This window comes from Camelus bactrianus, chromosome 4 (genome assembly GCF_048773025.1).
Source record: "Camelus bactrianus isolate YW-2024 breed Bactrian camel chromosome 4, ASM4877302v1, whole genome shotgun sequence".
Lineage (NCBI taxonomy): Eukaryota > Metazoa > Chordata > Mammalia > Artiodactyla > Camelidae > Camelus > Camelus bactrianus.
Genome location: NC_133542.1, coordinates 93,134,337 through 93,150,261, shown reverse-complemented (window position 1 = coordinate 93,150,261; position 15,925 = coordinate 93,134,337). Strand labels below are relative to the sequence as shown.

Sequence of the window (15,925 nt, the reverse complement as noted above, 5' to 3'; positions counted from 1 at the left end):
CTTCACGGGTAGGTATCATCGTATCATCACTTTAGAGATGATAACATTAAAGCAGGAAAAGCATGTAATCAAGTCCAAGTAATATGTAATTCAATGCCAATTAAACCCCGGCAGCTAGACTTCAAGCATTTCCTCCAAACCTTATAAATGTGCTAACATTCACATCTGTGATGTTTGGTTTAAAACTCAAAATTTCCTAGGAGGTGTGTATTATTATTCTCCCTTTTTTGGGGGGTGAAGAGGTAAAAATCAGAAAATTTATGTAACTTAGGTAATTTTGTTTAGTGAGATACAGAGGGTATGATTCATGATTGAGTTCCAAGGGACTGACCTATGCAAAGGTGAAATTGTATAGAAAACTGAATGGAACAGTATGTTCTTAGAGAAAAATCCATAGACACTTCTGGACTTTGTACTTTTTTTACGTTCCCTGACAGGGCATGATGCATAGTCTGGTTTATTCATGTTGTAACTATAAAAAAAATGAAAAAATAAGGCAGCATGAATCATTCACATTATATATGACAGTGTTCAGTTCAAATTAAATTATACTTAGATAACATTTGAGAACACATATATGAAGGTCCTGATTTTTTTTAAAAAAGTGGCCAAAGAGTTTTTTTTTTTACAAGGTAGACAGTTTTAAAATAAGGCATGAATTACAGAACTATCACCTTTTAAATATGAATCTTCATAAACATTTATCTATTTAGGGCCATGATATGTGATATGTGACATGTTCCATGTCAGACTGAGGAATTAGGTTAAGATGAAAATTAAAATCAGTTCTAATTTTTTACAGCTGCCTTTTGGTCAGCTTTAAGCTGTAGCATGTAGATTTTAGCCCAAATAATTTGGTCCATATTTCAGAAAGAAAGTTTTTTTTGCTCATGTCTTAACTTAAAATGTCAAATATGTTATCAAAAATATTTAAACAGTCACAATAGTATTGTCTTTGCAAGTTTCTTTTAATTCTACATAATTACACTCATTTCAATAATCTTTGATCTTTTCACTGTGCCATCAGCTATGGACTAAAAAGGTCCTGAAAATCCTGACTCAGTTCAGTTAAATATTCTGAAGGAGTCTGTTTCTGACACTGAGATTGGCTTTCACTGGGAATGATCCACTCATGAATTCTATTTCTTGCATTAACAATGGTCAGGAGGAAGTAAAATCCTTCACTGAAATTATTGTTCTTTTACTTCTTCTTTCCTCTATCCTGTAGCTTTTAGAAGAGAGCTTCCAACTAGCCAGGGGAAAAAGAGAAGCCCCTTTTTGATAAGACTGGGTGGCTCTAAATAATTTATTGCAGCAGTCAGTGTCAGGATGTAGGAAAAGGGAATCCTCTTTTTGATATATGACATGTAACTATTTCATAAGGATTAAGTAAAGATTATCCTTAGGCAATAACCCATTATGGACAGTGAATAGACACTGACAAAACTCTAGGCTCTTTCATTTACACAACGAAGTATGTGTTAACTGCCCAAAATGATGAGGATAGCCTAATCTAGGAATACAACTTTTTAAATACTGACTTATTGAAAATTAGTAAATTACACAATACCATGAGTCTGCTTCTGTCTCTAATGAAACACGTAGACAGAAGCATTCTTCTGAAACCTACTAACATCAATAACATTTCATTTGTACACAACTCAGCTTGGAGAGATTTGGCTTCTGTTTTTAAAACTGGCAGCTCTTGTGAGCTTGGTAAACAGGGTAATTTTTACAAAAGCATTAGTTAATTAATATCTGAAGAACACCCACGCATGCTTATTTCTACTGATTCTCCTTTTATAAGGGAGTGAATAATCCTTGGAGCTATTTTGTGGCCGTCTGGGAAACACTAAACATGGTTTTCACATAAAAGCCAACTCAACAGTTTTATTATTGAATGTGGAGCCTAAATGTAATAAGGGTAGTAAGTTGTGAAAAGATACTGTTCATTACATAAATATGTACCTATGAAATTAGATTTGGTTATTTTTAAATTTTCTTCCTAATTATAATCTACATAGAAATTGTATAGGTAACTGAAGACTTCAGGCAACTAAAATGACTCACTTACTGTCTCTACGCAGTTTTAGCCTAAAGTTCTAAAATCATTTGGGGCTTATAATTACAGGGCATTATAATCACAGTAAAACTTACCTGTGAGATGCCATAAACATTTTGAGATAGTTTATATAGAATAACTTCGTCTACATGCAGCATTGCCTCAGATTTACAAGTGGTAAATCTTTTACAAAGTCACATTAGTTAAAATATGTTTGCATTTTCATGATCTTATATAAAACTGAATGTCACACTTCCATTTTATTTCACACTATGAAAAGATCAGAGAGAAAATATGTAGCTATTTTTAAGCTATCAAGCAATTTTAATGTGTTCAAAACTTACCTTTACCAGGACTAATACATAAACACTAGATTCTTAATTCTCTGTATTTATATGCCCAATATTCAACATGTTTCAGAAATTTCTCTGGCAATTTTATGATGGTTGGACTAATAGTCATTTGCATTAGTTTGTTTTTTTCATCTAACAATTCGGTATTGTTATCTAAATTCATGGTTTTGAACTCAAGCATTGCAGTTTAAATTCTCCCCCCTGTTAGAATTCTCCAGAACTTCAGAACTTTCATCTGAGATTTAAATAAGTGCTTAACAGTATCTATTATCCTATTACAAAAAGAACCTCCTCACATTTGGAATATTTCATCAATTTATTAATCCTTCCTTGAAACAAGACAACATGTTTCCTTAGAAGATACTCCACACTCACACGATGAAAGAATCTTATCCAACTTGCAGAAAAATCCATGAAGTTTGAGGTTACCTTTCTCTGTATGACACAAGCCATTCCCTTGGTGGGGAGATTAGAGATCTTAGCGCAGGTGCAGAATTGTAACGTAGGGAACACTAACAAAGAATGTGTGGTCAGACAGTGGGCTGAACTAGAGGATTAACTCAACTTTCAGTGCCTTGTTAACTGACACACGAAGCTTCACTTCAAATCTTGACTGAGCTCATTTGTATATGAGGCTTTCCCACTACTTACAAGAGAGAAAGATAAAAAGCCATGACCTCAGATTTAAGTAATGTGAGGTGATGAGATGCCAGGCAAGCCGGACACAGATAGGCATGTCCCTTCCAGCACCTAAAGCCCAATATTTTCATCACACGTTCAAGCTCATTCCCACAGACATCACAGAAGCCAGCTAATGTGGAGAAAACAGAATTCTTTGATCTCGACATCATGCACAACTATCTTCCACTTAAATACCTGCCCGTTTTCCCTCTTTGATGGTAAAACTGTCCGTATGATTCAGCTAGTCCCAGAGCAGAAGCAAACACAGATAAATCTCCAACAGTGTCTCCAATACACCATCCTTAATACTTACAGTCACCATTATAAAAAGATAATTGTAATTGGCTATTTTGCTTCAGGAAGGAATAAAGGCTTTCTTGTTTAAAATTATGCACTCTCAGGGATTCTGCAGCTCCAGTTCTTTATCTTAAGTGGTGGGTTAAAAGCAAATGTGTATTTTAACAACTGCACGGTAGACATACACAGACAAAACAATCTGCAGAATCTTTCTGCAGCCAAATGAAAATACGGTCTGTTTTGTAGGATGTGATATGCAACAACGTTTTGGTCTGGAGTCTTAGTAACCTTCACAAATAAACCACAATGCAGAAAGTCACGAGTTCATAAAAATTAACTTCCCAGAAAAAAGAGGGAAGATTGTTCTTAACTCAAATTGACATAGACGGTCAATAATTCTGATAAAGTTTGGGACAGTTTTGAATTAAAAACACAGAAGCTCCTATCTCTGACAACAGATAGCTTCTCAGCCTATCAAAGAATATGAAACTTTTAGGATGACTCTGTAATCCATTCTACCCACCTTAGAAAGCAAAGCCATTAGAAACGTAAACCTTTGCTGTGCCTTAATAGTCTTATGCATCATTTCACACAACTGGCTGGACCAAGCTGAGCATTAATGCCCTACTTTTAATATTTCATTAACCAAATCCTCACGAGGACCATTATTGTGTACTAGCCACTGATTTAATAGAAGAGTTACACAATCACACAGACTTGTAATTCCAGGTTTACGTTCTTTAAAGAATTCTTCTTATACTTTTTTTTTTAATCCACAACCTCAAAATGCAAGCATTTTTTCTCCACAAACTCCAGCTGGATAAAAATTTTCAGTGTTTTAATAAATTCCACCATGAATGCATTTTCCTTTCTTTTTGTTGGAATAGAACTTGTAGGACAAGAAAAACCTTGATTTCTTCTGCTATATTAGGAAACATTTTGAGTACAAGTCAAATTTCAAGTCTGTTTATGTTCAATTTTGTCCCAAGAAACCCAAAAGGGACACAGTGTCCTGTGCTCAACTGACCCAAGCTGGGTGGGAATACACAAACTCTACTCATTTAGGATATCTGTCCACTTTTAAAATTAACTTTATCTGTTATGTGTGACACCTATGCACATTTGATGTTACACACCTCCATCCAATTTCAGATAGCCCTCTCTCCACCCATTCATAGTAATTCACAATCTCTTAGAGAAAAAATACGCATCACTCCTTTAGATTTGTAAATTACCATCACAGTTGATTTTACTATTAACAAAGAGAAATCGCTTTTCCCTAGAACTCAGAAACGGGTACGTATGTTGTGCCAGTTCCAGCGAGGATTAGCCTTTTTAAAAACACAACTACCACTAAGTAACCCTTTTTCATTAAGTTCCAAGAGACCGACTTGTGCCTCACTGTTTGGGCGTCCCTGAATTTGGCAACCACATCCAAAGAGGTACATCAAATGACTAAGCTACCCTGGCTCCTAACAGTATTACAATGCTTTTATTAATAGGACAGAATCACCATTATCAATGCTTTCAAAGAGACCTTTTGAAAAATCCAGGTTTTGGATGAAAGCCAAGGGACTATCCTTTTGAAATGTATATGTACATTTTAAAGACCATTATTATTATTATTATTTTTGAAAATGAGTCTGAGTCTTTTCTACTTTGACAGGGCAAAGGAACCTCTCGAGATTAATCCTGAAGATCACAGATCAAGGTTTAGTGTTCAGCCTGAGCAGCACTTTATCTAAAGTTCATGTAACTTGATCTCTGGTTTTTCAGATGAGTAATTTTTGGCTTAAGTAGAGCAGAGGAATAAAAATATTTTTATTTCTGACTATTGGAAAATCCCAGTTTTCAGTGTGTGAAATGGGGAAGTTCAGTGAAACTTCTCTAACACATGCCGTGATTTTTACTGTGTCAATCTCACTTAATCCTCACAGCCACCATTATGCGTGATGCATTACAGCTTTCTTTTTACATGAAGAAGCTGAGGCTTTGAGGGTTTTTTAACTCACCTTTTTAGTACTTGTGCCAACGCTAAGGCCTATGTTACCTCCTGCTGACCAGTATACCTCCCTCAGAACTTTCTAGCACTATGAAAGATGGGAAATATACTTTGTCATTAACTTATAAGTTGTAGAAATCTGAAAGTTTCTAGGAATATCATCAGCCAAAGAAGTAGGATGAAGACCTTCTTTTAGGCTTGGAGAGGTGATTTAACTATTTAGTAATAAGTACAGAACTTGGGTATTAATTAAAGAAAGGCAGTGGCCTTTAGCAAAATATTAGCCAATCTGATAACTTATATCACTGTTTCATATTTAATTCGATTTTAATTTTTATCTCTTCACTGTGTATGAATGTAATTATGCTTAATATGAAGGTAGTTGAAAGGCGGCAAGAATTAAGTCTCTGAATTAAACAAGTGTATGAATCAATAGCTTTACACTTAATAGCAACAGTCTGAAATTACTTCAGTGACTAATTTACTATGTTTATATAATACAGTCAAAATTTAAAAATACAGAGAAAAATTTAAAATATTGTGAATAACTGTCCTAAAAAAGGATCAGATAGGACTCAAAACCCTCTCATTTTCCAAGTCCAATTTCCACATTAATTATGTAATATTTTTCAAGTCACTTAACCACTATAACACTTTGTTTTTTATTATAAGGACAGCATCTGCCTGTTGCAGTATTTTGAAAGGAGAAAATGTACCTTAAAGGCTTCTATTAAGCCCTATATAATGGAAAGTGTTACTGCTATTTTAAATAAAACACCAGACATTGTGTTGGTACACACAGATTTCCTCATGTAAACATAAGAAGTATGAAATTATTATTTGTGGAAATCCAAACATACAGTTGTTTACTCATGGATTTTAATAGCTATATTTAAAACATTAAATGATAATTGTTAGTTGTTAATGAACATGAGAATTTTCAAACAATATTCACTACTATCAGTACACATTAATAAATGTGTTGGTTACAGTGGATTATATTTTGAACACTGGCAGTCTCTGCTTGGTTATTTTGAGAGGTTTACCATCTTACACAAATATGAATGGCATTTAACAGTGTTTTTCTCTAAATATTTAGAGGAAATATTATTTCTTTGTTTTTCAACTATTTTTTTTTTCGCTTTGCCTCTCCTAGCATCTAAGGTGCAATGTGCCAAGGATAGGGATTTGGGTGTGGACCTTGAAGGGAAAGGAAAGATGGTTACTTAAGTATTCTCCTAGCCTTGACTAAAAGGCCAACTTTAACTTATCTAATATTCATTTAGAATGGCTGAGCCAAGAGAGAAACCCAGCTATTTCCTGCTCCAAAGCTATTCTACACCATGGGGTTTCATCACTTCCTAAAAGGATTCACTGGTAGATTGTCCAAGAAATTTAACTTCACTAACTATAAAGTATTAATATTTTGATATAGTACACTATCCTAATAATTTATTGATTCAGTTCAGCAAGGAAAAAATAAGGCAACAATAAGTAATATACATAAAATACAGTAAAAATTGGAAATTTGATTACAGTGTGCAAAATGAAAAATAGTCTTATTTATGAATCTTTGCTTCATGCTAGTCTTCTCAGTTCTTATGTTAAAAATTAAGCCTACAAGGTTTTCTTCTTTAAAAATAATTTCTTTTCTTAAAGCTGGCACAGATGACAGATTATTCAAGTAATCCATTTGCACCCATGTCTAAATTTTTGGAAAAGTTAAAAAAAAATTTTCAGAATCTTTTTTAGCTAAGCAGACACTGCAAAGCATAACAAAAAAATTTACTTTTAAACTATCAGGAGATCAATCTACAAGGGTTATTCTCTTGATAAGAGCCTCTGTGAATTAAACTAAAGAGTTATTTAAAATCTTAACCATGAAAATTGTTTTCAAAGATATATAGTCTATTAACTTTTTAAAGTTATTCTAACATAATAAAAAAGCAACAATATGCTTGTTAGAATGTGTACATGCTTTATCAAAAACAAATTCCATTAAATTGATTTTAAAATTGGTTACTGCATGTATGACCTATACATACTCATTATTTATAAATGTGTATACTTAGACAGATTTATTTATTCAGAAATGGAATTTTTGAGAATAAACAGTATTATCATATCCATTTGTTAACTACAGATGCGAGGAATGCAAAGAATGGTGCAGTTCATAGGGTCATAGTTTCTCAGTAGCAATGCAAGTGAAATATACGTGATCCTTGCTCTTCGGCTGAACACACCTGTGCTCTTTAAATGTTGCTCATTCTGACAGTCCCTTATCCTCACTGAGAAGCACAAGAGAAACCCTGGAGTTCTTGATCCTAGCTTCTCCCAAAACCTGGGCAGCACCGATATATTAAGTACCCTTGAAGGCCAGGCTAGAACAGCAAAGAGGCCTTTGGGGGATTCAAAGGTCACAGAAGATCAGAAATGCACCTTCTGTCTCTTCCTCTCACTGCTCTGCTCAATCCGACAGGTAACGTTCCCACACAAAGATGCACAAAATTAGGATTTAACACAGAGATTCTGGATGTAAGACAGGCTCTCTTCACACCACCATGACTATTTGACTATACTGGATACTACAAGTCTTCCACAGTGAAGCCATAAATGGCAGGATTTGCAAGGAAGTGAAACAGGCCTTCTTATCACTGTATCATAATATTTTATTTCTCCATCCCCTTATATATAAACCATGTCTTATTTTGTGTTTGGTATTTTCTTAGTTTTTTTTTTTTCATATTTGTTTCACACTTCTTTAAGATTTTTTAGCCTTTTTTATCATTGTCCAGAACACATGTATGTTGTATAGGATTTTCTGAGGCATTAGCATATAACGACTAATCTGTATTTGCATTCTCAGTGCACACAGATATCTGCAAGACTTTACTGTTCTAACTTAAATGGAAAATACCAATGTAGGCCACAACTATTAAATTGATCCTGAGGCAAAGCAGGCAAAATTCAGCTATATAAATTTATATATCACAAACATTTAGTTAGCCTCTGATATTTTAACTTTACTGGGCCACTACCTAACAGGTGTTTCTTTTCCAACATTTTCCTTAATCATGAATGAAAATAAATTACCTTTCTAATTTTCATAAGCACACATCTGTTATTCTCATACACTCGTATATGTACAAATACAAATATATACAAGTCTCTATACAGAATTGTACCATGTGGGTTACATTAAAAAAGGAAGGGGAAAAAAGCTATGCACTGAGAAAAAAATCAAATAATCAAATAATATCCAGCACAGTGGGCCTCCATATCCATGGGCTCAACACCCACAGGTTCTGCATTCACAGATTCAACCAACCAGATCAAAAATATGTAGGAAAAAATTCCAGAAAGTTCCAAAATGCAAAACTTGAATTTCCTATAAGCTGGCATCTATTTACATAGCATTATATTGTTGACATTATAGTATTATAATATTACATATTATAAGTAATCTAGAGATGATTTAAAGTACATGGGAGACAATGTTCACAGCAACATTATTTACAATAACCAAGACATGGAAACAACGTATGTTCATCAACAGATGACTGGATAAAGAAGCTGTGGTATATTTATACAATGGAATACTACTCAGCCACAAAAAAAGAATAAAACAATGCGATTTGTAGCAACATAGATGGTCCCAAAGATTGTCATACAAAGTAAAGTAAGCCAGAAAGAGAAAGAAGAATACCATGTTATCAGTTATATGTGGAGTCTAAAAGAAAAAAAAAAGACACAAATAAACTTATTTAAAAAGCAAAGGCAGATTCACAGACATAGAAAATAAATGTATGGTTACCAGTGGAGAAAGGGGGTGGAGAGGGAAACATTGGGAATTCAGGATTTGCAGATACTGACTACTATATACAAAATAGATAAACAAGGTCCTACTGTATAATACTGGTAACTACATTCAATATCTTGCAGTAACATACAATGAAAAAGAATATGAAAAGGAATGTGTATATATATATATGTTTTTATAGCTCAAACATTGTGCTACGCACAAAAAATTAACAGAACATTGTCAATTTCCTATACTTCAATAGGGAGGAAGGGAGGCAAGGAAGGAGGCTTGAAGGGAGGAAGGAAACAGGGGAGAATCTACTGGAGCTCAGTCCAGATGGCAGAGTAGGAAGACTGAGATTGATAAGCAATCTGCCTGAGAAAGAGTTCAACATGGTGATCGTAAAGATGATCAAAGAACTCAGGAGAGGAATGGATGCACAGAAAGAGAAGTTGGATGATTTTAACAGAGTTAGAAAATATAAAGAACCACCAGAGATGAAGAATGAAATAATTGAAATGAAAAATACACTAGAAGGAACCAATAGTAGACTAAATGATACAGAAGAATGAACAGATCAGTGAGCTGGAAGACAAAGCAGTGGAAGGCACAAATAGATGGAAGGACATATGATCTTGGATTAGAGGAATCAATACTGTTAAAATGGCCATAGTACCAAGGCAATTTACAGAGTCTAAGCAATCCCTATTAAAATACCAGCAGCATTTCTCACATAACTCTAACAAATGATTTTTAAAAGTTTTATATAAACAAAAAAGATCCCAAATAGCCAAAACAATCTTGAGAAAGAAGAACAGAACTGTAAGACTCATGCTTCCTGACTTCAGAAGATATGACAAAGCTATAGCAGTCAAAAAAACATGGTACAAACAAACAAACAAACAGATCAATGGAGCAGAAGAGAGAGCCCAGAAATAAACCTACACTCTTAAGGTCAATTAGTCTATGATAAAGGAGGCAGAATACATAATGGAGAAAAGAAAGTCTCTTGAACAAGTGGTGCTGGGAAAACTGGATACCTACATGTGAAAGAATGAAATTAGAACATTCACCAACATCATATACAAAAATCAACTAAAAATGGAATAAGGACCTAAATTTAAGGACAGAAACCATAAAACTCCTCAAGAAAAACAGGCAGAACAACCTTTGACATAAATTGTAGTAGTATTTTTAAAAATCTGTTTCCTAAAGCAAATGAAATAAAAGCAAAAATCAACAAATCAGACGTAATTAAACTTAAAACCACCTGCAGGATAAAAGTAACCATCAACAAGATGAAAAGACAACCTACAGAATGGAAGAAAATACTTGCAAATTATATGACCAATAAGGGGTTAAAATCCAAAATACATAAAAAACACATAAAACAACCTCAAAAGCAAACAAACTGATTAAAAAATGGGCAGAACCCCTGAAAAGACATTTTTCCGAAGAAGTCATACAGATGGCCAACAGGCACATGAAGAGATGTTCAACACTGCTAATCATCAGGGAAATGTAAATCAAGACCACAATGAGACACTATCTCACACCTGTCAGGATGGCCATCGTCAAGAAGAACAGAAATAACAAATGTTGGTGAATGTGTGAAGAAAAAGGAACTCTCATACATTGTTGGTGGTAATGAAAGTGGGTGCAGCCGCTATGGAAAACAGTATGGAGTTTTCTCAAAGAATTAAACATAGAGCTACCACATGGCAGCAATTCCACTCCTGGGTATATATCCAGAAGTAATGAAGTCACTAATTCAGAAAGCTACGTGCACTCCAATGTTCACAGCTGCATTATTTACAGTTGCCAAGATATGGAAGCAAACTAAGTTTCCATCAACAGATGAACTGATAAAGAAAATATGGTGTGTATTTATATACACACATACACACACACAATGGAATACTACTCAGTCATAAAGAATAAAACTCTGACATTTGCTACAACATGGATGGACATGGAGTATATGATAGTAAGTGAAATAAGTCAGACAGAGAAACAAATACTGCATGATATCACTTAGATTTGGAATGTCAAAAATAAAATAAACTAGTGAATATAACAAAAAAGAAACAGATTCACAGATAATAGAGAACAAACTTGTGGTTACAGGGGAGATGGAAGTGGGGAGCAATATGGGGTAATGGATTAAGAGTTGAATACAAATTACTGTGTATAAAATTAGCTACAAAGATATTGTTCAAGGGAATACAGTCACTATTCTATAATAATTATAAATGGAGCATAACTGTGAAAGATTTTGAATCACTGTTTGTAAACCTATAACTTGAACAATATTTTACACCACCTGTACCTCAACTTAAAAAATAACATATTAGCTACACTGGATATAAGAAGACAAGTCAAGTATAGTTCCTTCTTCTGAGAATCACACAAAATACTTTTGTAGGTTGCAGATACCAGAATAAGAGAAATGTCCAAAAGTGAATATTTCAGTTGCCACATTGGGTATCAAGGGGGCTCAAAGAAAGCTGCCAATGAAGAGAAGTTTTATAGAAAAGATGACAGTTGAACTATGACTGTGTCCTGTAGATAAGAAAGGCTGGAAGAACATCATAGCTAGAAAAATAATACACACGGGGCATTTACTGTTATGTTAAAACTTCTGTTTTAATCTCCATGTAAGTGACACTACATTGCAATCATGTTTCAAAGATATTTTATATGCTTTGTTCAAAAAATATACAGACTAAAGGATTGATACCAATGTGGTCTCTCATAGACAAAACTCTCATAGTGACTCCAAGGACTTCTGAATTCCACTGATTATCCATGAAAAATTGAAATTGTGGATCTGATAGCCTATTTTCACATCCCCAGGATTTTAACAGAAGGCTAAACAAAATGTGTTAGTATTTCCATAAATTGTAGAATATATTTTGTGAAGACCAACAGTCAGCTTTGAGGCTATGCCTTCATCTTCCAGATGCTTCTAGTGAGTAAACTGCAATGATGATTTAATCATAAATGCAAATTCTAGAGCTAGCCTGCTACTTGCAAACCTGCTAATAGGTAGTTTTCCAGTTGGTCTCCTTTCTTTAAATTACTTTTCTTTCCCATAGACTAGTTCACTAATGTAATCAAAATTACATTTTATATAATAATCTTAGGAAGGAAAATTAAGGGAATGGAAATGAAAAAAAAAATCCAAAAATAAGACTTCTCAAGAGAATGATTTCGGTGATCTATTTAACAGAATCAAAGTGTTTTCCCCTCTTACTGAAATTACTATTTTTCTTTTTTGGCCTCCCATAAATGCTTTTAAGACTCTCTTTGGAAAACCAGTCATTTTCAAAGTACCCTTAAGAGCACATAATCCATATGTAATTTGAAAAAATGGCACTTTTCTGAAATAATAGCAATTTTCTAGATAACTAGTTTATACAATACGGAAATGCCTCAGACTTGCTTCGAAAAGGGGAGTGTATGACAGATGGACACCTCGTGCCATACTTTGGATGGAGTATATTACTTACAAATACAGAAATACACAGATTAATGTGTAGCAGATGGTAATCTATACTTTTTTCAGGGAAAATATGCAGCTCAGGAAACAACTGGGAATTTTGGGGGAGCAGAGGGTAGTGTTATAAACCCATAATTCTTGGAGACTTATAAGAATAAAATAAGAGCCATTTGGGAGTAATGTAGGTACCTGGTAATTTTAAAGGTTACTTTCCACTTTGAGGGGAGCCACAGAACAGAAAGATAGAAGGCAGGTTGATTCTGACTTACCTTGGCAAATCATATCTCTCCTATTTGCAATGCAAGTCTGAGGTTTTCTTATGTTATATCAATTAGGGAAGGAAAGAAAAATAGAGCAAGTAAGAAAATGAATGAACTCTTCAACAAAGGGGATTAAAAATCTACTTCTCTAAAATAAAGATACAGTAATCTCTTCCATCTTTCAAAAAAGAAATAAAAAAATTCTGTTATCAAATGCACCATTGCAGGATGATCTTATTAAATGGTCTATAATTACCCTTTACCAAGCCGTGACCAATCAGACCTTCAGTCATCCTTAGATTATCTAGCCTAAAAGACGATGAGATGTTTCTACAATGGAAATCTTCCTATAAGGGGAATAAATCTTTGGTTACATTATCACCTTTATACATATATAGATGGTTAAACATTTTTTTTGTACCAGTTCCCTGGGAACCAAACAGTCAAAGAGAAGAGCTAACAGATCTCTTACATAAAGGCAGATTGTGGTGTTTGCCAAACCTTGAAAATATATCACTGTCATTCATAGTCACAGTTAAAACTGATAGAAGCACTGAAGATAAACTCTTTCCTCTGGGTTATATATTGCAAAATACTTTGGAATGGAAAAATGGTCATTATTAGGGGTTGAGGATTACTAGACACACATTATTATACATAAAGTAAACAACAAGGACCTACTGTATAGCACAGTGAAGTGTATTCAATTTCTTGTAACATAAAATGGAAAAGAATTTGAAAAAAAATTATGCTTCATTATTCACCAAAAAAGAAAGAAAGATAGTCATTATTCTTGGAAAAGGATCTTGAAATACTAGTTCAGTTATAATATTCTCATGCAAACCTGAGGCTCACGCTTGTGTTGGAAAACTCAACAAAAAGAATTTAGTTTCTAAGTGGGTCGCACATTAAAACAGATGAAAAGTGTGTGTGTGTGTGTGTGTGTGTGTGTGTGTGTGTATAATATGTTATCCTAAGCATTAAGAAGATAAGGATATCAGAATAACGTACTATTTGTTTTTAATTTTTAATTTTTTTTTTTTGGCAGGGAAGGTAATTGGGTTTACTTATTTATTTTTAGAAGAGGTACTGGGGATTGAACTCAGGACCTTACGTTTGCTAAGAATAATGCACTCTACCACTTGAGCTATACCTTCCCTCTGATGTACCATTCTTGACTCCAAATAAAGGTACTTTTAAAACATGAACATCTTGTACATATCAGAGCTGTGAAGAGCATAATTCAAGGAGACTTCTGTTTATGTAATTTATACTAAAATAATTTAAATAACACATTTGCTCTAGGCAAATAATATTTTAATAAGACAACTATCTAAATAATAATAATGTCTTAGCTAACTAAAATATAAAAAGTGATGTCATTTGATCAAAATAATCTTGTGCTATATGACTTTGGGGCTAGAGCTGAATGCGATAAGAAGCATAAAACATGGCAGGTTATGTAGGTACAATAGAATTTTCACTACAAAGAATTATCAAACTATTACATTTTTAAGGTGAAGGATACATGAAGACTATTAGTTCCTTCTAATTTTCTTGCAAATAGCAACAGCATGCACTTAACTTAGCAGTAGCTTACAATGTTTCCCTCAGCTGAACCTAGTATTTGAGGACATTAAATATTTGGTACTGTTGTGAGTATGGTACATTTTCCCTCTGAATTCTAATCAGTATTCTATGAGGTGGGCATCATGGGTAGAATGGAATTATTTTTTCCACACTGATTAGTTTGCAATTAGGTGAAAATTCCATGAAGTCAAATTTCTCTACAAAATGCATTAGAGGTGCTGTGTCAGAGATTAATACAAAATTTCTCCACAAATCCTTACAGCTGGGTTTTGCTCTGGTAGTAGGCAGACTGTCATCTCTGGAGTGTCAGCAAAAGTATCTGACTTATTTGATGTGAAAAACAGATTGTAAACACTACTTTGTATGGATAACATCTTATACTAACTATATATTCTACTGTTGTGATTGAGCAGTTATTAAAACTCTTTGCAAAGAATGATAAGTCACACCTATAGAGTCACTTTCTTGAAAACAAATTCAAAACCTGAGAAAAGAAGCATGATGTTCACTGTTTATCATAACTCAAGATTTTACTAAGTGAGAAAGTTTGCTATTTATAATAGTACTTATAATTTCAATGTGCTTATTTCTTTCTTGTGCACAATTGAGTTGTATAGTAAGCAGCATAGTATTTTTCTTTCTTTTTTTTTTTGAGGTAGAAAGAACTGAATTCTAATTTGATTTCATTTGGCTTCAGCATTTTTTTTTAACATTTTAGTTTTAGTATGTGGCAAATGTGGATAATAATTTTAAACTCCTAAGGTTGTTGGTATATAGGATTGAGGGGATAACCTATATGGAGCAACTTAGGGTGCCTTTAGTAAATAATAGATGCTCCCAAATTATTAATTTCACTCATATTATTTCTAACTTCTTCTAGAAAAATGTATTGAAATAGATTGGGAAATGATGCTATAATGTGAATTTGCACCATTTCCATCATCCCTTGAGACACGACTTTGATCAACTTCTATAAGCTCTCCATGCTGCAACTCCATTATGCATACAGCGGTATTTTGTTCTCTCATCTCTATCTTATTTATTCCTGCTGTAGATAGTGATGTCTGCTACTTAGGACATGGAAAGACTTGGAGATCTGAGGTGGAAAAAAAAGAAATTAAAAAAATCTAAGCCATTTTTATTCAGCTCTTTTATCTCTTACAGCAGGGGCTGCAATTCCAAAACACACAGGTATGTTCTGCAAAGCATCCAATGCAGATTTCCTTAGGATGAGACGATATCTATTTTTACATCACTGTTTCTCCCGTCCTAACAAAAAGGTTGATTTATGTAATTCACTTAGTGAGTATTGGTGAGATGAACAAATAGATCTTTTCAATACACAGAGGATGTTTTCATAACTCCATCACTGATAG

General features: G+C 33.8%; 1 long non-coding RNA gene across 1 annotated transcript in view; it reads right to left on the bottom strand.

Moving 5' to 3' along the window:
• Nucleotides 1–15,925, bottom strand: part of LOC141577391 (uncharacterized) — a 376,830-nt gene that overhangs the window by 208,411 nt on the left and 152,494 nt on the right. The gene's annotated exons all lie outside the window — the stretch shown is intronic.